At 41.3% G+C, this 21,350-nt stretch overlaps 1 long non-coding RNA gene across 2 annotated transcripts in view; it reads left to right on the plus strand.

Moving 5' to 3' along the window:
- LOC122464606 overlaps window positions 1–21,350 on the plus strand; it is a 107,338-nt gene that overhangs the window by 73,076 nt on the left and 12,912 nt on the right. For both annotated transcript variants that reach the window (XR_006288800.1, XR_006288799.1), the window contains exon 2: window positions 3,022–3,183. This is a non-coding gene — a long non-coding RNA (uncharacterized LOC122464606). The remainder of the gene's footprint in view (window positions 1–3,021; window positions 3,184–21,350) is intronic.

The raw sequence follows: 21,350 nt of genomic DNA on the forward strand, positions 1-21,350 counted from the left end.
TTTTTTGCAGCTATGTACAGTAACTGACCTGTCTGGATACACTATATGTGAAACAATTAAGGATCTTTTGTATTTTAAGTAATTGCCATTTCTGAGCCAGGTTGCTAAATATTGGGACATTTGGGGTACAATTTCAAGGTCATTATGTTTTTGTTCACCTCATTTCCTAGGAAACCTATTTTCAGACTTGCCTCAAGCATCCCAGATACTGTACATTAAAGTATGGCAAATTAATTTAATCCTCCCCTCTCCCATTCAGTTGTTGTGTGTGTCTTTTTCCAATGTATAATACCTTGTGAATTTTTTTTATTTTAAACTATTCCTGTTTTTAATGATGCAAACAATGGAAACACCAAATAAGCTAAAAGAGCTAACACATTTATCTCCACTTTCTGCCATCTGTTTGAAACTGCTGATGTAATTCCAATTTTAAATTACATTAGATCCTGCCTTCTGGACCCCTTTTCCTATTTACTTTTTTATTTAAGGCTTTAGAGAAAGCAATGCCTTCAGGTTGTTGATCACTTAATAAGAAACTGTATCTTTGACTACTTTCAGTCTGGACTTAAATGTGGCTTTCCTGCATGAACAGGTATAATGACAGTAATAGAACTTTTATTTCCAAAAGATAAAACTTATCCTGTGTGCAGAGTTTGATTAGATCTGTTTTCAACAATAACACCAGCAACCAGCAGATTTGTTTACACTGAAAAAGATGGCAGAGATGAAGGGTTGTGGTCTTGCATACTTTATTATCTAATGATGGAATTTCTCAGTTTTGTCTGAGTTTATGCCTCAGAATTAACTTTTATTTCTCTTATCCCCCAAAATTATTTTACCTAATGAATTAATAACTTTGTCTTTATTTTTTTTCATATAATCTTCATTTCCTTTGTTTTCTCTGGAGCCCACTGGGGTGGTTCTCCAGTTGCTGCCTTATTCCTCTCTTGTGCTTGGGAGTATTCATTCCTCTGCAACTGAAAGCAATGCCGGTCTTTTAAGGATTGTGTGTCCAGCCACTCTATAACACATAGCCTGATTTCTGTGCCATCACATTCCAATGTCAGTCTGAGGATTCAAGACTTACTGTAAGCACTGTGCAAATAGTTACATTACTTTCATCTCGCAAACTCAAATAAATACAAAAAAGCCTATTTCAATCTTATTTATTTACTGCTATTATTTGTTGCGCAATCCCACTGTGCTTACAGCTGTACTGAACTTGAAGGAAGATGAGGTCCTGACATGAGATGTTTGCAAGCTGAGAGGAGTCAAAAAATAGGACATAGTCACTGGAACTAATTAAAAGAAGCATGTCTCTATAAAAAAATAAATGAAAACGTACAAGTTAAATTGTTATATACATTCCTCCACAGAAACTTTCCACTAGCATATGATGAAAGTCAAAGTCCTCTTACTGAATACAGAATTAGTGACTTTAGACTATGTTTCTTAAAATTTCCTACTGGTTCAGTTCCATTAGTGGGAACAGTGGTGGAACACTAGCATAGAACAATCATTGTTTTCACCTGCTGTGTTGCCTAACCATACTCACCACATGTCTAGGCAACTTGGCGGTTAAAATGGCACTGGCTGCCACCTTCTCTCCTACCATTAAGACCACTGATGGAACTGAACCAGTGATAGCAATGGTGGGGATATATATATATATATATATATATATATATCATACACAAGGCCAGTGATGAAAACAGGGATCAAGGAGGCCCACTTTAAGCCTTAGCAAATCAGACAATAGAGAAATACTGTAAAAAATACAAAGACATACAAAAAAGCCTAAAAAATACAAGAAATTCAATTTTTGATCGCTTGGAAAAAATGTTTAGTACAGGGAATAGGGCTCTGTATGTCTGACAAAGTAGGACTCCTCTACAATATTTTTATTAATGATATGCATGGCAGTGACTTACTTCACTTGGTATTGCTACCCAATGGGTGCAGAAGGGTTAAAATGTTCCTGGTGTAGAGCAGGAGATAATGAGGTATTTGTGTCACAAAACTGTCTGGGGTAGTATGAATGGGTCCTTAAGGACTGGCTGAAACCAACCCATATCAATGAAATATCTGGAAGGATAATGAAAATCCCAACAACTGACACCTAACAGAGGGAAACTCTGGCCAATTGAACATGTGAACTCAATATAGTTCTGCAGGAGGAGGACAGTGGGCTGAGAGGTGTCATATCTGTGTTAAGAGCTAAGCTCAGAGAGACACAGGAAGCTGTCACCTGGGACTGTCTGGCAGACAAAGGGACAGAGAGAGGAAAGCAAGATAGTTCCTACAGCAGCATGGCTGGCGTTGGCCAGTGTGAACCATTTATTAACTTTTGCTTCTCTATGCTAACCTAAGGACTTGGCAGTGCTGTGTTCCAGTTGACTAATAAACCCTACTCTGTTCTGAAAAGGCTGCCTGGTGTCACTGCACATACTTGCTGAGGTGCATTAGACTCCAGAGGCTTTCACCATCTTTAGGGATTATCTCAGTTGGACTCGCTGGGCAGAACTCATGGGGTGAAACAGGAGTGCTGGAGCCCAGCGGCTCAGTCTCTGAGGCATTCAGGGTGTGTGGCCTACCCTTGCAGAAGAATGGGTCCCCTATGGGGTCTGACACACTGAAGGGGTATCTCCAAGGGACTGTTTGAAAGCTGGGGCATAGCACAGATCCTGGGGATCCATGACGGTGTCAACAGTGGGTTTTGTAATACTTCAGCTTTCAAGTGATGTTCGTGTTTGTGTGTGTTACATGTGCTTTTCAAAACTCTTACACGGATTTTATTATTTTGGCATTAAATACTATAAATTTTTTTAAAAATTATATCTCCCTTGTCTGTTTTCTATTTTCTTTCCTTTCCTCTGCAGCTTTTTCTTTCTATTGCATATCTTGTGGTATAATTTTTCCTCCCTCTTACTCAAGCTCTGCTCTCCTAAATCCACTTTTCCTGTAAGGTTTCATAATTGTTCCCTCTTTAACTGTCACTATCTTGTTTTCTTTTTATCCCAGCTCTGTCCAGCCCTTACCAAAGAGGAGTGATGGAACAGAACCTTGCAGCACCCCACATAAGAGAGCATTAAAGCCTGGTGAACAATTGCCCAACATCAGCCTCTGGAGCGTCTCCAAGGAACCACTCAAGCATGATTTCATCCTCTTCAATAGGATCTGTAGGTGAGTCAACAGCTTCTCATGGTCAGCAATGTCAAAGACCGAGCCAAATGGGTCAATAAAAACACTTGACATCTGTCTATTGTCAGGGAGAGGTCACTGAATGATATAAACAAATAAGTGTTTGTGCCATACCTACCGTAGGCCTAAAGTCATATTGGATGGGGAGTCATCTTGCTACACACAAAAAATATATTTCTGGCAGAAAATTTAAACTGGATGTGCTCAGGTAAAAGAGAGTACAAGTTTCAGATAAGACTGAAGCTAACGAATGTAGCAAGATATCGATAGTTCCTTGTTGTTGGAGCTGTCGTCAGTTTTTCATGCATGGAGCAAAAGTGGTAGAGAAAAGGGGGTTTATTTTCTGACTGAAAAATATAATTAACTGATGCAGACTGAGCAAGTTTAACCTAAACTAAGGATCTACACTGTACACCTGCCTAAGAGGAAAATAAGGGCTAAAGCTTCACTATTTTATGCGCCTACTCCACATGATCAGAGTTTGAATATTTGGTAAACTGCTCACAGTAGCTATAAGCTGCTATTTCTGTACGGAATTTGTATTCCATAGCAATACCAAATTAGTATATAAAATGTACTGAGTGAATGATTTGTTACAATAACTTTTTGTTGTCCAAATATAATGAATATTTCATGATTCGAATTCAAAGCCACTATAAATTTAAAATATTAAGTTTTGCTATGATGCATAAAAACCATTCATCATTACTGTTAAATACAAAGCATATTCACTCCTGGCAAGAACCATAAATACTACTAGTAGTCCCAGATAGAAAGTAGTGGTTAGGGTTAAGAAGGACTGCAGTGTAATAAATACATGAGGATTCCTCCTGCATGTTTTAAATAATGCTATCTCCCCTGAGGACAGATTTCATTTCAGTGTAATTGAGATTTGCATATCAGTCAGAAAAGCCAAAAGTCAAATGCTGTTGTTGCTCTCCCAGACCAGGGTGATATTAAAGCAAGAACCTTTTATGAAAACTTTAGCAAGCCTCGAAGTACATCGCTCACAAAGTCCAGCACTGGAGTGTTTGCAAGAAGCTCTAAAAACCTCTTGTACAACACAATCTAGTCACCTGACCTCTCAGCCCCGTTCCAGGCCTTAAAGAGGTGGAGCACTGAAGGTACAGCTCTTGCATTCCAGCCAGTTCTTTGTTAAAAGATATATTTTTCATTATCCGGCATGTCAAGAGGGGGCAGGGGCAGTGCTGGTTAATCAAATATTCCGGTTAAGTAAGAGTAATACTTACCAATGGCATACTAATCTTCAAAAAATTAGAATACAATAAAATTAATAAAATATAAGAGTATACAGGTACTCACCAATTCAGTAGTAGTACTGCACTGCAGAGTGATTGGTTTCTTGAAGCACTTAGGTATATTCAGGTAAAGTTTCTTTTTTTTATAGTAGGTTATCCTATGACACTACATATCACTATGAGCAATACCTGGTGTACACCCAGGTCACTAAAAATACACTTAACACTAAAACTATACTGAACATAATTTAATCTTTCTTTGATTCAGAAGGCCCTTCAGGATCTTGCAGTGCCTCAAGGTCAACATTATAAACATCAATTATCACTGTAGATGTAGAAGGTTTAGGAGATTGGGTTGAATTTGTAACGACCCTATGAGACACCCTGGAAGCTGCTTTTTTGAATAAATCCCTGATATCCGCTTGCTTACTTGTCTTCTGAACTCTACTTTTATGCAAAAGAGGCAGAACGTCCAACTGCATAACCTCCTGGGCAGTATACTTGTCCCAGTTACTAGATTGAAGATTTGTATTGGGAGCTATCAGAAATGTCAGTTAATAGAGCTTTCCGGTTGGTAAAGTGCCAGATAACACTGTACTCTGGTACCTTCCAGGTAAGGTGATGTGTGAAATTCCATTACAGCAAGACTGCTTTTTAATTCATGGATAGATATAAATGGATCATGTCATTTTATTTAGAGAATTATTGGTCCTATATTTTCTTCTGCTTTTTTAATCATTTATTTGTATCTTTATATTTCTTGAAAGCACCTACATGTAGTAGCTCTACGTTCCTGTATGAGTTTCTTTTAAAAAGTAACATTTTAGGAGAAACCCCCATCCAAATGAATTGCCTTATAAACCAACCAACCAAACCCACCATAAAACGATAAACCTTATAAATCACCAGCAGCAATACAGTAAAAGTCACTCTCCTCCATACATCACTATTTCTCCACCTGCTTTAGCCCCAAAGCAGAGCCTTGTCTTTTTGTTCTGTGTTTGTACAGCACCTAGCACAAATGGGGTCCTGGACCACAAGTAGGGCTCCACAACTCTATGGTAATACAAATATGTCAGAATAAATAATAATTAATAAATAATACCAATAATGGCCTGTTGGGCAACAAATTCAGGCTCTGATGGAATGAGCGTCAGAGTTCCATACTCGAGAACGCGTCACAGAAAATGACCCAAGGCAGTCCCTCCCTTTTAAACAAGGCGAATGTTAGTTTGAGCATAAAACTGCTGTGGGATCACACACAGAGGCAGCCTGTCAGCTAATCAGGGCCCAAACCATTTAGGACTTATGGTATAAGACCAAAAGCTTTTACTTCACTAAGAAACTAAGGCCATGGGCTTGTCTTCTCTACAGGCTAAATCGGCGTTGCTGCGATTGATGCAGTGGCCATCAATGTAGCCGGTCTGGTGAAGATGCGATAAGTCGATGGGCGAGCGCTCTCCTGTCAACTTCAGTACTCCACTTCCCTGTGAGGTGGATGCTGGGTCAATCGGAGAGTGTTTCCCATCGACCTAGCGTAGTGTAGACACTGCTGTAAGTCGATCTAAGCTACATCGACTTAAGTGACGTATCTTACATAACTTAACTAGCATAACTTAGATCGACTTACCTCATTAGTGTAGACCAGGCCCATGTCTACACTTCCACTTATGTCATCAAAACATATGTCTCTCAGGGGTGTGAACTCCCCACCCCCCACAAGAGACATCGGTTTTACTGGCATGGACACTCGTGTGCACAGTGCTGTGTCGGCGGGAGATGCTCTACCACTGCTCATTTAGGTGGCTTTATTATGTCGACAGGGGAGCTCTCTCCTGTCGGCATAGCACGGCTACACAGCTGTATCAGTACTGTATCATAGTACTGATACAACTGTGCTGCTGTAAGCTTGCTAGTGTAAACATGGCCTTATAAGAAATGTATGGTTTGCATAAAGCACTGTCTAATGAACAAGCTCACTTTCCAAATTGCTATGCCATAACTGTGTGTGTAAAACGTACAACTCGGAATACAACCTTTTTATGGTTTACCATAAATTGGCTATGCAGTTCCTGATCCTCAATAATTTTACTTACTTTTCAAAAGAAACTAGGGATATTAAAGCTCTTTTTGAGAATGTAAATGCTCCTATTTTTGCAATTTATCTGAATTTAGGTAGTGAAAGGTTGCAAGATAGATCAGAACAGTTAGACTCAATGATTATTTAACAAGTAATAAATTGATATTACAGTCAAACTAACTCATTGTAAGCAGTATTACACTACTATCCAAATCCATCATTGCATGGCTGGCTTATTTAATTAGAATCTGTTTTTGCTGGACTACCTCCACAGATCCAGAGCTCATACTATCTGGAATTACCAGGTCCCATTAGACATGAATTATCTGGCAGATATAAGACTAATGAAAGAAAATTCCTAATACATTGTTTATTGCTTAAAAGTCTAGAGCCCAGTCATACAGTCCTTATTTAGGCAGAACACCATTCAAGTCAATAGAGTAAATACTGCAGCACTGGCCCCTGTGCAGTAAATTTATTATTTCATTTGCTATTTCATAGACAGTATGCTTCTTACTGGAAAATCCTTGGATAATTAAGTAAAAAGTAAGCTCTAAATTCCATCAGTAGGATTATATTTTGGCTTGTTGGAAAAGAATATATTGATAGGAGAAAGGAAACATAATCTAGTCTAACTACAAGGCTAAACTAGAAATCCCAGGGTCTTTAAATTAGCTCTCAGCAATCCTTAGTCATAATCATGTGTGTTGGACCATGTTGATAAGGCTGCGAGGGAAAAATCTACTGCTAATAACTAGCTTTAAATTCAGAGTTACATTGTGTTCAGTAAGCTTCTGACAGGTTTCAGAGTAGCAGCCGTGTTAGTCTGTATCCGCAAAAAGAAAAGGAGTACTTGTGGCACCTTAGAGACTAACACATTTATTTGAGCATAAGCTTTCGTGAGCTACAGCTCACTTCGTAACAAGCTTCTGGACAGTGACATTTCAGGTGTTCAAAGAGAGGTGGCTCTCTGGGTGGAGGAGGAAGAGTCAGGATGCTTGTAATGAGGCAGAGTGGCCTCCCTCTGAGCCTGACAGGGAGGGACCACTACACTTCCGCTGGTGGGTGGAGCCAAGCCAACCACGCCCCACACCCTCTGTGCTGGAAACAGAAGCATGGGACAGGAAGTATAAGAGGCAGAACTTCCAGCTCAGTTGGCAGGGAGCCAGGGAACGAGCCATATGTCTCTTGCCTGCTGCAGGACTCTGGCCCCGCTACCGAGCCGTGTAACGCCCTGATCCTGGAGCACACTGACTGTGGAGAGGAGCTGCTAGAACTGCCATGTGCTGTTTACCCAGAGGAGACTGAGGACTCACAGATGATGGAGCCACACTGACTCATTGGGGTAGGAAGTAGCCCAGGGAAACCAGACATTAGTCCAGTTGTGCTGTCACAGTATGAGTCAGCGTGCTGTGGTAGGATCCCCAATGATGGAAGAACCCACCACTGTTAGGACCCTGGGCTGGGACCCAGTGGAGTAGGGTGGGCCTGAGTCCCCCTACCCTTCTGCCTTGGATCACACCCCTGGGGTGGTGACCTTCTCATCCTAGGCCTGAAGGTCTGTGCCTTGTGTGCTAGCTGTCTGGCCTAGCCAGGAGGTGAGGCTAAAGATGGCTCATTGCTCTGCCCCACCCAGAGGGCCAGGGCCCATAGACTACTAACTAACAGTGGTTTTGCTGCGTGACGCAGGAAGGCAGAGTGGCCTCCCTCCAACACTGGCAAGGAGGGACCACTACTGACAACTACAATGCTACTAAATCTTGAAAAGAGTTAAGCATCAATAGAAAAGGAAGACTTGAAACTCCAGAGAGTACAGGGGTGGCTGGTAAGTTTACAATATCCTGTGAAAATAAAAATTCCCACAGTATGTATTTTCCTCAAACATAAGGGACCTTCTCTCTTAATTGAGCACTTGATACAATTATCAATCAACTTTAAAATACTTTTATATTTCAGATTTCATGTTCATTATTAATTTGGACAGTGACAGCTGAATTTGGAATTCTACTGAAATAGCCTGGCAAGAACGTATAGTGGAAAAAAAACTGTAACCTGAAAATGTGTTTTCTGTACCACCACAATCCATTAGTTTAGACTGATGGATTGTTCTTCCTCTGTCTTATTAACCAGCAGCAGCAGCTGCCAGTATTAACCCTGGAGTTTTTGGTATCTTTTCTTCATCGGTAAGGTCAGACCTCACCCTACTGTTAACTATCAGTAGAGAAGCAGAGGTTTCCTTACAGAGACCATCAAGTAAATAGTTCCAGGAAAAACAGTTAGTCAGTGTAAGAGAAAGAAGTAGCCATGGGGAAACCCCAGAAATATCAATTAAAATATAATGGAATGGGACATTAGCAGTTAGTGGATCTCAGGATATTGAAAATATATTTTTCAGTTTACAAATTCTTTTTCTCTGTACCCTCATTACTTCCATGTATGATTAGTGGGCTCTGAATAGTGATCCTTTACATCATTAAACAAAAAAAAAAAGAAAGAGGGAAAATAGTAATTCAATAAACTCAACTGTTCTTGAGCCTGCAAAGCCTGTAAAAGAAAAAGTTCAGTATCCAGTGTATGTTTTGCCTGGTGGGAAGCCTGGGGACACTGACTGCCTTTAAACCACAAATTATGATGAAAACATGTAGGAAAATAAGAACAGCCATAGTGGGTCAGACCAAAGGTCCATCTAGCCCAGCATCCTGTCTTCCAACAGTGGCCAGTTGCCAGGTGCCTCAGAGGGAATGAACAGAACAGGTAGTCATCAGGTGATCCATTCTCTGTTGCTCATTCCCAGCTTCTGGCAAACAGAGGCTAGAGACACCATCCCTGCCCATGCTGGCTAATAGCCATTGATGGACCTATCTTTTGGGACCTGGGTAAAGACCAGAATTATCTGGTTCAGCCTTATGAGATCCCTGATTTGGGGCGGGGGGAGGGGGAGGGAACCTAGCCTGAATTTAAAGAAGGTTTCTTTGACTTGAATTTTTAGTTTTCTTTTTATTTTACAGTAAATATTACAAAATGATTTATTCAAATTAAAAATGCTGTTAAAGGAGACAGAGGTGGGGTTTGACCAATCTATTTTTTAATTGTGCTAAGAATTAGAAAAGCTTTAGTTCATTATGCATAGCTACTGCCATCTGATAATTGCATTATTATGTGGCTCTTCATTGCAAGCAATTAGAACATGTAAGTCCTTTTAAAATGGCTTAAACAATACTAATAAACTTGAATAATTTCCCTAGAAATAGAGATGGAAATGAACCAAAAGTCTAGATTTAAATTTTGTATGTACTTCAGATTCAGAACTTGGTTCAGATGGGCAGAAACCTCTGGTTCAGAATGGGATAAGATGGCTGAACTCTTGGTATCTGGGAAACTATTCTTGCAAGTCCAGAAAAGGCTGCCTCAGCATCATGTGGCTGGTGCTCTTACGTGGGCGTTCGCAGCAGAGGCAGCAGCAGCAGCCTTTGGACGATTGGGAATGGAGAATGCAGCCTGGCCCAGCATATTGCTTTGGGCCACTGTGGGTAAAGAACATTTAGGGGGTTAAAAGAGGAGATGGAAGCAAGGAGGGAGAAGCTCTGTGTAAGGTGCTGGCTTGTTCCCAGCCCACAAACCAACTGACACACCAGAGTCTCTTTTCCAGGCAGTTTTGTTTCTCAAACATAGGCAAAGAACCCACAAACACAGTTCCTCAGCCCACCGTGGGCTATAGTTCCCAGGGGATTTTCCCTTTTGCCTCTCTCACTTCCTCCTGTTTCAAGGCCTACTGCAGGATTCTCCCATCCTCTGTTAACTGAGCACTGACTCACAGGGTTGTCTCCCTGAGGATCCTTTTCTGCCAGGAGAGTCCCACTGCCTCTCCTCCTAGGGGACTTTGACAGCTGCACCCAGGGCATTTTCTGCTGCTCCTGCTCCCACTACCCAGACCTCCTGGCCTGAGCAGGCAGTGAGATCTTGCTCTCTCTCGCTTGTGCTCTCTCTTTTGGTTGTTCTTTGTCCCTTTCCCGACTGACCCTCAGGCCTGACTCACCCAGCTTGCAGGTGCCTTCTTATAGCCCAGCTGGGAGTCAGCTAACCAGTCAGAGGTGCACTGGCGTCTTCCCTCTTAAAGGGCCACTACTCCCCCGTGATACTCCTCCTGCCTTGTCAGCAGGAAGATGCATGCTGGAGCCCACACTGAGCAGGAAGATTTTATAGTCCCTTATTCTGCATAGATAAGGGTCTTCCAAATCTAGCAGGCATGTCTCTGTAAAGCACTGTGATGGCCACAGAGCGAGATAATTTGCTGCAAGCTAAATTCACCTACAGTGCTCTAAGACAAGACTTCTTAGTTGGTGAGACAGGTGGGCTACAATAGGTCATCTGCTTATCCAGTGCATTACACTTCATCAGTTGAAAGGGCAGCAAAAATCAAAAAGCTGAAGTTTTGCAAGGGTCAAGCAGGAAAGTGTTTATACTAGCTTTTTGGATTTCTGTTAAGCTTTCTGTCTTTTCCTGGTGCTGCCTTTGCCTGTTCCTATTGGCTGCCATCAAGCCTTTCTCTGATCTGTGGGCAATCACAAACCTCACTGAAGCTGATGGGCGTGCTAGCCACCCTTCACTCTGGCTAAATGAGATAAGCAATTAAGCTCCTTTATGCAGTCAGATGGCTGAAACAATAGAAGCCACTGCCTAAGGCCAGGGCTGCATGGAAAGGCCTGAACAAGCACTAACTCCATGAGAATCAGAGTGAGAATCATTGAAAATGCAGGGCCCTGGGCATTGACTAGTGGAGTGTGTCTGTGTGTATCAGAGCAGAAAGCAGAGAGAAAGTGAGCTGACAGCAAGAGAAGCAGTGTGAGCATGGCCCTGGGAGGAAGTCAAGAGGAAGTACTTCTGTTGGGCAGAGTAATTGGCTGGAAAGGCAGGTTTGGAAATTGCTCACAATTTGTCTCCTGTTGTTTGTTGCTACTATGTTCAGAGAAGTAGGACTTTGGTCCATTGTTTGTAGATAAACAGGATTGCACCAAAGAAATACCTGATTTGTATAATCAGTTTTCCCACCAAATGGAGGTACTGGTATGTCTGCCTCTGCTGGTCCTTCATAAAAATGCTTTTAGTGCACACATACACAGGGGCAGTGTGGCTGTGTACTGACCCTTACTCTTGACTGGATTTGCCTAACAGGCACAGTCTAGCTCTAAGGAATTAAGATCAGTTATCCTACGCTTACCATTGAGTGAAGTCATTACTCCCCACCTCTCTGGAAGAAATTCCTGGACTTGATGGCTACTTTAAAAGTAATGGTTTATTTTTCCATTGTCTTTCAAATACACTTTTATTTACCCAGGCTTTTATTTTATTTTTCATGTCATGTAACACTTTGGAGTTTCTTTACCAACTTTTCAATATGTCCAAACAGATCAGGATGGCACAATGAGGCCTGAATGCAGGGCTGTTCATAGGAGGGTGCGGGGCAGAAGTGACGAATCTGTCACTTCCGAGACCGACCCATCACTTCTGGGACTGACCGTGCCTGGCGCAGGCCAATCACACTGGCAGCCCGTTGGTCCCCCCAAATCGCGGGGCCTGGAGTGGTTGCCCCTATTCACCGTACCCGAGGGATGACTCTGCCTGAATGCATATCCTGAGCAGAAAAACTTCAATATGAGAGAACAATGAATGTTGCTTGAGTTTTAGAATATAGACAGTTACCACAGGTTTTGTGTTCTGAAGAAGATACCACAGGAATCATGTATCTGTGTGTTTGCATATTTTAAAGAAAAGGGTGGAGATGGTTTGAGGAACACAATTGTACATTACTTTATATAGTTTTCTGAAGGGTGTCCATCAGTGAGCCCTTGATTGTCAAAGAGATCCAGATAGTGTAGTTTTGACAGTATTCAGATATGTATGAAGGTTTTCTAGGAAGAAATTAATTAAAATGTAGGTTTGGCAGCAAATGAATGTTCTGAATCTGAATCATTCCCATGCCATTAGATCTTGCTTAAGACACAAACAGGGCATGGCCATCCCCAACTGTCCTGGGCCACTCTTTGCATGTCCTCTCTATTGTGAAGTCCCATAAGTTATCCCTCTCTTTGATGGATTATGGGTGATGGAAAGATTCTTTTGGTCAACCCCTTTTGCACATTTTTTAGCTGCTGAATGGCATGCTTTCCATGGCAAAAGAATCATAGTCCTGGTCTACACTGGGGTGGGGGGAGAGGAATCGATTGAAGTTACACAACTTCAGCTATGTGAATAACGTAGCTAGAGTCGACGTAGTTAGATCGACTTACCATGGTGTCTCCACCGCGGTGAGTTGACTGCTGCCGCTCCCCCATTGACTCTGCTTGTGCCTCTCGCAGCGCTGAAGTACAGGAGTCAATGGGAGAGTGCTCGGGGGTCAATTTATCGTGTCTAGTCTAGACACGATAAATTGATCCCCACTGGATCGATTGCTGCCCGCCAATCCAGCAGGTAGTAAAGACATACCCATAGAAATATAAGGCTGGAAGGGATCTTGAAAGGTCATCAAGTCCAGCCCCCCCAATGCAGAGGCAGGGCCAAGTAGATCTAGACCTAGACCGTCCCCAACAGATGTCACTGGAAATTTTTAAGAACGGGTTAGATAAACAAGTATTCCACAACTTCTGTTGGTAACCATTTCCAGTACATAACTATCCTTACAGTTAGTTAGATTTTAGGAGAAACATCCTCAAATCTCCCTTGCTGCAGATTAAGCCCATTGCTTCTTGCCCTACCTTCAGTAGACATGGAGAACAATTGTTTACTGTCCTCTTTATAACAGCCCTGAAGGTATGTGAAGACTTATCAGGTTCCTCCTTGGTTTTCTTTTCTCATGACTAACCATAAACTCAGGTTTTTTAACCTTTCCTCATAGGTCAGATTTTCTAAACCTTTTATCATTTTTGTTGCTCTCCTTTAGACTTTCCAATTTCTCCTCCTCTGTCTTAAACTGCGGTGCCCGATACTGGATACATTACTCCAGATGAGTCCTCACTGGTGCTGAATAGAGCAGAACATTTACTGCCTACGTCTTACATAAAACTCTTCTGTTAATATAATTTTGCGGAGTATTAACTTTTTTTGCAACTGCATTACACTGTTGGCTCATATTCAATTTGTGATCCAAATAATCCCCAGATCCTTTTCTGCTATACTACTGCCTTACCAGTTATTCCCCATTTTGTATTTTTGGGTTTGATTTTTCCTTCTTAAGTATAGTACTTTGCACTTGACTTTATAGAGTTTCATCTTGTTGATTTCAGAGCAATTCTCCACTTCTAATCCTGTTCTCCAAAGTAATTGCAACCCCTCCCATTTTTGTCATCCACAGATTTTGCAAGCATACTCCCCCCTCCATTATCTAAGTCATTAATGAAATTTTTGAATAGCTCTGAACCCAGAGGGTCCCCCATGTCTCAAATATTTCCACCTTCATTTCTTTTTAGATAAGAGTTCAGCATAAGTTCAAAAGAAGATTTTTTTCGTACAGATAGTCCTTGTCGGAAATATACAGGTCTGTGGCTTCCATTTTATGTTAAGAAACTGTATTAAACTTGGGAGTAATCACTGCAAAGCTCAGTAGGGGCCACTGAAATTACTAAGCATAGCAACCTAAGAAATAAATACTTGGCTGGAGGCAAAGGGTTAGTTTTTCAACTCATAAGTCTTAGTGAAGTTGATTCAGCTGTTACCGTCACTCCCATCCACAACCATCACTAAGTAAACATAAACGACTGCAATAAACCAGGAACTGATTAATAGCTATAAATAAAACTCTTATCACTACTGGTGGTATGTGGTGAAGGTTACACCTTTGCTGTTGTTGCTCTTTGGCAGACAATTTCCTGCAAGTCTGGGTAACAGGATCATGGTGCATCTGTTTACATTATGAAACCTATTATCTTAATAGAAACAGTTCTATGTATAATATTTAATATTTTAAAATAAAACTAATATGACAGAGAACAGCCTTGCAAGAAAATTGTGGAATCTGCAATTTTAAGGTCTTTTTGCATCTACAGTTTTACGTTGCCCTAGGTCATTACAATATTAAACATAATTCCTTTGTGTTTTGTGCAGTTCTCAATTGCATTACTTTGCATTTCTGATTCATTTACCTTTTAACTTATCAGACAGATGAAAGATTGATTGAGTTGGCCAAGCCAATTCTTCATAGGCTCACCGAAAAGAGTTGAGACTTTGGACTAAACTGTCTTGGTAAGCTCTTCATGAGTAATGCAATGAATGTGGATAAATGGGACATTCTTTACTAAAATATATTCAGAATATTTTCTTCCTCTTCTTCCTGCCTGACTTTTACTTCTGTGGGCAATTTATGAGAGGCTTTTTCGGCAATTCCCCAGTTTTGTCCTGAATGGAGATCTTTCATCTCTGGTAATGACTTTCCAGATTGCATGGGCTATGACTGCCATAAACTCAGAGCTAACACCAAAGCTGCTCAGAGGAGAGCATGCTGCATTACTACCTCTCCACACAGCTTCTCAAATTAGCGAAGAAGGAACTATTTACTCAGCTACATATATTTGTGTGGCACTTTACAGATAGATACAGAGATTGCCAAAAGAGATTACAACCAAAGTTCAAATATACTGGTGAGATAGGGAGCACTAATCCCATTTTACAGACAGAGAACTGAGTCACAGAGGGATTAAGTGATTTGGCCAAGGTAAAACAGTGTGTGGCTAAAATTGACCCCAGGTAATTTTCAGTCTGGTGCTTTAAATGGATGGAAGAATGGTCTAGTGGGTAGCTGTTGGCCACCCTGTTAGGCTCTTGCAAAGAGCTGGTGACTGTTTTCTGCTGAGTCATGGCAGTTGTGAGCTATTAACACCATCCTGGATGTAAAGGAGGTGAAAGTGGCTTTTTGTTCAGAGAGAACTAGGGTCTGGGGCAGCCATTCTTAGGCTATGTCTCCACTGCCAAAAAAAAGTCGGGGTTTTACTGAGAGAGAGTTAATATGCATTCGTTATCTCACTGTAAAATCTAGTGGAGACAAGGCACAGGCAGCTTTTACAATGATGTAGCTATGTGAGGTCAACACTGTACCCACCCTTCACACTTGGGTTTGACCTCACCCAGGTACGTCATGGTAAAAACTACTGTGCCTTGCCTGCATTTGGATTTTAGAACTGAATAGCTATGTGCATTGGTTAGCTCACTGTAAACCATGCCTTTTTTTGGCAGTGAAGACATAGCCTTAAAGGGAGAACACACACAAGCTGTGGTTTACACTTTGGTCGTTGAGTGAGTTTCTGTTGAGGCCAAATCCCAGGAGAGGGTAAGTTTAGAGTAAATACAGTGTTTGCAAAGCAGGCTGGGATTTCCTCATGCTTACGAACAGAAAAGAGGAATTGGACAAAGATTGCTGGGGTGCCTAAAGGAGGCCAAAATAGGATAAGCACAATAACATTATTGATAGGGTTTTGTGGAGGGAGAAGAGGTAGGTAAGTTTTTTGTGTATATTCATAGAGATAGACATGGAGTCACAGAGCTGATTGGGAGCTTCTTTTACCCCGTCACCAACTTTGGGGTCAAAATGACTTTCTAGTTTATTTTGTACATTCCCCTCTCTTCCTTTTTCTACTATAGTTTGTCAGTTTGCATTAAATATGATGAACACAAAGGAACTTAGACATCCCCTCCAGCAACAAAACATGCATATTTTCCATCATATGAGAGGATTAATCACAGATTATAATTACAGTACAAAAAGGAGAACACTCATAACTAGGGTTGTCGTCTCTTTTGGAGTTAGCAGATTCCAAATAGTAGCTGTTTCTCCCCCACTCACGTCGCTCATACAGATCCAGATAGCTGGTGAGGTCAATCTCACATTAACTAATAATAGCTTGAGCTAATATAATAATTCAAGTAGAGTATATCATCTGTTTGCACTCATAAATAGGTCATGAGCATGAAGGAGACAACTTGACAGTTTCTTGAACCATTTAAAATCGCTGTGAACAAATACTTTTTAAAAGAAGCAACCAGCAAAAATGCTAATATCCATTTCAATACTTAAGTGAATAACTATTACTTGGAATCCTTTTTTGCTTGAATCCCTAGAGTCAGAGATCATATAAAAGACTATTATGGGTATTTGAATTTCAAATCTGAGAACAACTTGCTCTTTGCTCCAAGACATTGGATTGTACTAAGGTATCCTGGTCAAGTGTCTGGAGTAAAACTTCAGGGAATCATAGAATCTAGAGATGGCAAAGATCTAGTCAATGCTGTAATCCACTTCCTTGCCAATACAGGATTGTTCCCTATGGTACATTTTCTAGTGTTTTATCCTCCTATCCAGTTTAGTTTTAAAAGCCCAGAGTGATGCGTCTGCCTCCATAAATAGACATTTTATCTAATTAATCATAGAACTGGAAGGGACCTCGAGAGTTCATCTAGTCCAGTCCTCTGCACTCATGGCAGGACTAAATATTATTTAGACCGTCCCTGACAAGGGATGTCTAATCTGCTCTTAAAAATCTCCAATGATGGAGATTCCACACCTTCTCTAGGCAATTTATTCCAGTCCTTAACCACCCTGACAGTTAGGATGGACATTAGGAAAAACTTCCTAAGTCACCCTTGCTGCAATTTAAGCCCATTGCTTCTTGTCCTATCCTCAGAGGTTAAAGAGAACAAGTTTTTTCTCCCTCCTCCTTGTAACAACCTTTGTATATACTTGAAAACTGTTATGTCCCCTCTGTCTTCTCTTCTCCAGACTAAATAAACCCAATGTTATCAATCTTCCCTCATAGGCCATGTTTTCTAGACCTTTAATCATTTTTGTTGCACTTCTCTGGACTTTCTCCAGTTTGTCCACAGCCTTTCTGAAACGTGGCACCCAGAACTGAACACAATACTCCAGTTGTGGCCTAATCAGCTTGGAGTACTGTGGAAGAATTACTACTATTGTCTTGCTTACAACACTCTTGCTAATACATTCCAGAACAATGTTTGCCTTTTTTGCAACAGTGTTACACTGTTCACTCATATTTAGCTTGTGATCCACTATGACCCCCAAATCTTCCTGCAGTACTCCTTCCTAGACAATTTCCCATTTTGTACGTATGCAACTGATTGCTCCCAAGTGGAGTACTTTACATTTGTTCTTATTGAATTTCATCCTATTTACTGCAGACCATTTCTCCAGTTAGTCCAGATCATTTTGAATTTTAATCCTGTCCTCCAAAGCACTTGCAACTCCTCCCCAGATTGGTGTCATCGGCAAACTTTATAAGTGTACTCTCTATGCCATTATCTAAATCATTGATGAAGATATGGAACAGAACGGGACCCAGAACTGATCCCTGTGGGACTCCATTTGATTACTAGCTATGCCTCCATGTATCACACTAAATAATATCTTTCTATTCTTCCTTTGTACATCCTTCAAATATTTGTCAACTGTTTTCATAGCCCCACACCTTAGTCATCACTGAGCCTGAGGTCTTTTAATCTTTCATTAGAAATCAGCGTCACTAGCTTCCTGGATCTTTGTTGTTTCACATATTAGAGAGATTTCAGAATTTAAGTGTTTCTGGTTATTTGGAGACAGATTTTCAAAGATATTTGGGCATCTAAACAGGCAGATAGGCACCTAGTGACATTTTCAAAAGTGCCTAAACAGATTAGTTATCCAACTTCTGTTGAAATAATTGTCAATGGGAGTTACATGCCTAATGTACTTAAGCACCTAGAGGGATTTTTAAGATACCTATCTGCATCTTTAGATGCCCAAATACGTTTGAAAATCTGGCCCTTTGTCCCTGAATTTGCAATTGACGGTGCATGGAGCCCCAATGATGTCAAGAATCAGGGCTTGGTGCTCAGCTATGAATCGTAATGATCAGTGCAGATGGCACCTCCACCAATTAATGGTATGTATCTGTACCATAATGTTAAGTTGTTGTGTTGTAAGATCTGCTCTGGGGGGTTTAGCAGGAAATTCAGTCCTACCTGTGCCTGCCGGAGTTGGCACTTGCAGCATTCCAGTAAATCCCTGGGATTCTATAAGTGACTATTACAGCTGGTGGCAGCAGCTTCAAGATGGCAAAAGCACTTTTGCTGAGAAGAAATTTACTGACAATGCAGGTGAGGCTGGAAGCTGTGAGTATTTGATAGACTTTTGAACTGTTGTTCTCTGAGACTGAATGGACTGATGAGAGAGCTGCACAGTATCTAGGAGTATCTTTGGATACCAAAGCATGTGGCCAGCAGCTGCCTAGTGTGGATCATGGTTGTTATAGATAATTACACAAACACTTATGCAATGACTAGGAGGAGGGTGGCAAGCCAGGAGGTGGCAGGGAGGGGAACTCCTATACAGTTATTTGTGTGCATTGCAGAGATTGTTTGATAGGGCTTTCTCTGCACCACCCCGGCTGGGAGATGGCTTGAGTGAAGCAGAACCTGTTGTGCTGAATCTGGAACTAGCAATGCAGAGAGAGGCCTGTGCTCAGTGGCAGGCCATGAGGGAATCCTGTGTGAAAAGTCAATGTATAAACAGTTTAACAGAGGAACGTCATAACCTCCTGGTGAAAGAGGATGACATACTGGATAAACTTATTAACTAGATTATTCAGAGTTAATAATCTAGTTAATAAGTTTATCCAGTATGTCATCCTCTTTCACCAGGAGGTTATGACGTTCCTCTGTTAAACTGTTTATTTAAGAAACTGCTGCTTCTGTAATGGTATCATTTGTTAACTCCCAGCCCCAGGGTGACTCTTTTGCAGCTCTTTGAGATAGGATTGCTAGGGAAGTGGCTAAAGAATTGGAGGATGTCCAGGTGCAAGCTAGTCACAGATGCCCTAAGGGTCAGAAGAGAGACTGTTTCCTGAAGAGGTCTCATGCCAGATGACATTTACAAGTGATGTGGAGGTAAAGGCCATTGGGGACAGAGTTGCCCAGGCAGAAAGAGGCTACACTAAAGGAAACTAGAAATTGTTGATGCAGTAGGGCCACCATCAACAACTATTTAGAATGAAGTATATAAAGAGCTACCCAGATACCTGTTTCTATGTGTCTGGAGACATCACTGACCGGAAAACAACAAGGTTGTTGGACTCAGGAGCTGAAGTATGATTCATGGAGAACATCCAGGCCCGAAGGGGAAGAAGGTTTATATGACAAGAGTTAAATGGAATCATAGAAATGTAAGGCTGGAAGGGAAGTTACTGCAGATAAGAGGAGCTCCCTGAACTTGGGGTCTCTGCATAGTAAATGGACTTTTGTTGTGGTGACCAGTCTTTCTAGAGCTGTTCTGGGAGAGGATTTAATCCAAGGGAATCCCAAAATTCCTGGGGTATTAATAGAGTGAACATGTCCCTGGACAATATTCAAATACTCCTGTTGGATGTGGGGAGGAGAAGGTGTGGACCCCGGGGAGCAACTCTTGGAGCCTTAGAGATGCCTCTTCCTATGCCTACAGGAAGACCGAGAAGAACTGCTCCCTGTGGTGGCTCAGAGTGAAGTTGTGGGAAAGCCAGCTCCTCATGCAGTAATACTCCCAAGGATAAAGGGCTGCTGCAGTGAACCTGTAAATGTTTGAAGCTACCAGTATCCAGTCAGTATTTCTGTTTACCAGAACTCTGTTTTGAGGTGGACCAAAGGGTGAGTTCTGGGTAAGAGCAATTACTATGACTGACCAGGAAGTGCAGCCAGTGAAAAATCTGACCATGGGGACAGGGTCCAATGTAGCTAGTGTCTCAAAGGCTATCACAGGTGCAGAGATCAAGAGCTGTGAAGCAGCCCAATCAACAAAAAGAAAGCTAGGGGTTGATTTGACAGAAGTATCCATAGAAGGCCATAAAAGGAAATGATTAGAACAGCTGTTCTTATGGTATGCTAGTGTGTTCTCCAAAATAATGAAGATCTTGGCAGATATGATTGGGTGCAACATCGGATTGTGCTTAAGCCAGGAAGTGTTCCTGTGAGGCAGCCCCCACATCAGATTCCCCTGGAGTATCCAGTTGCAGGGGGGAAAAAAGTTTAACTGCATGCTGGAGGTTGGCCTGGTTAAGCAATCTACATCACCCTGGGCATTCCCAACTGTAATTTTGAAAAAGCCCAATGGAGACTTGAGGATGTGTGTTGACTACAGGAAACTTAATTCACAGACAGTTCAAGTTAGTTACCCACTTCCCTGCAGAACAGATACCCTGAATAAAATATAAAGGCAAAATATTTTAGTAGTTTTGATATCAACAGATTAAAGTGGCACATGAGGATCAAGAAAAAACCTGCCTTTGTGACACCCTATGCACTGTTCCAATTCTGCAGAATGCCTTTTGGATTCATGAATACACCAGGGACATTTCAGAGGGTTGTAAATGATCTACCCCAAGTTGTGAGAACTGAAGACATCCTCACATACTTAAAGGAATTCATATTTTTTTTTCCACAGGACCCTGGGGGAACATTTGGTAGGAGTGGGAATGGTTTAAAGCTTTCTAGAGAATGTTCAAGAAACAATGCCATTTTTCAAGGAATTGCATCACCTTCCTAGGATATATAGCTGGTGAGGTTGGATTGTAGCTTGAACTGCAGAAACTGAATGTATAAAGGACAGGAAGGCTTGTACAAACATGGAGAAGGAAGAGTGGTCTGTAGGCCTCCACAGATTCTACAGGAGATTTATAATACATTTTGCAGAGAGGGCAGTGCCATTATACTAGCTAACTATGAGTGACTTTGTCTGGACAGAGCATCACCAACAGTGCTTGCATCACTAAAGGAAGGACTTCTAATCTATGTTGTAATTAAAT

Source organism: Chelonia mydas, chromosome 2 (assembly GCF_015237465.2).
Source record: "Chelonia mydas isolate rCheMyd1 chromosome 2, rCheMyd1.pri.v2, whole genome shotgun sequence".
NCBI lineage: Eukaryota > Metazoa > Chordata > Testudines > Cheloniidae > Chelonia > Chelonia mydas.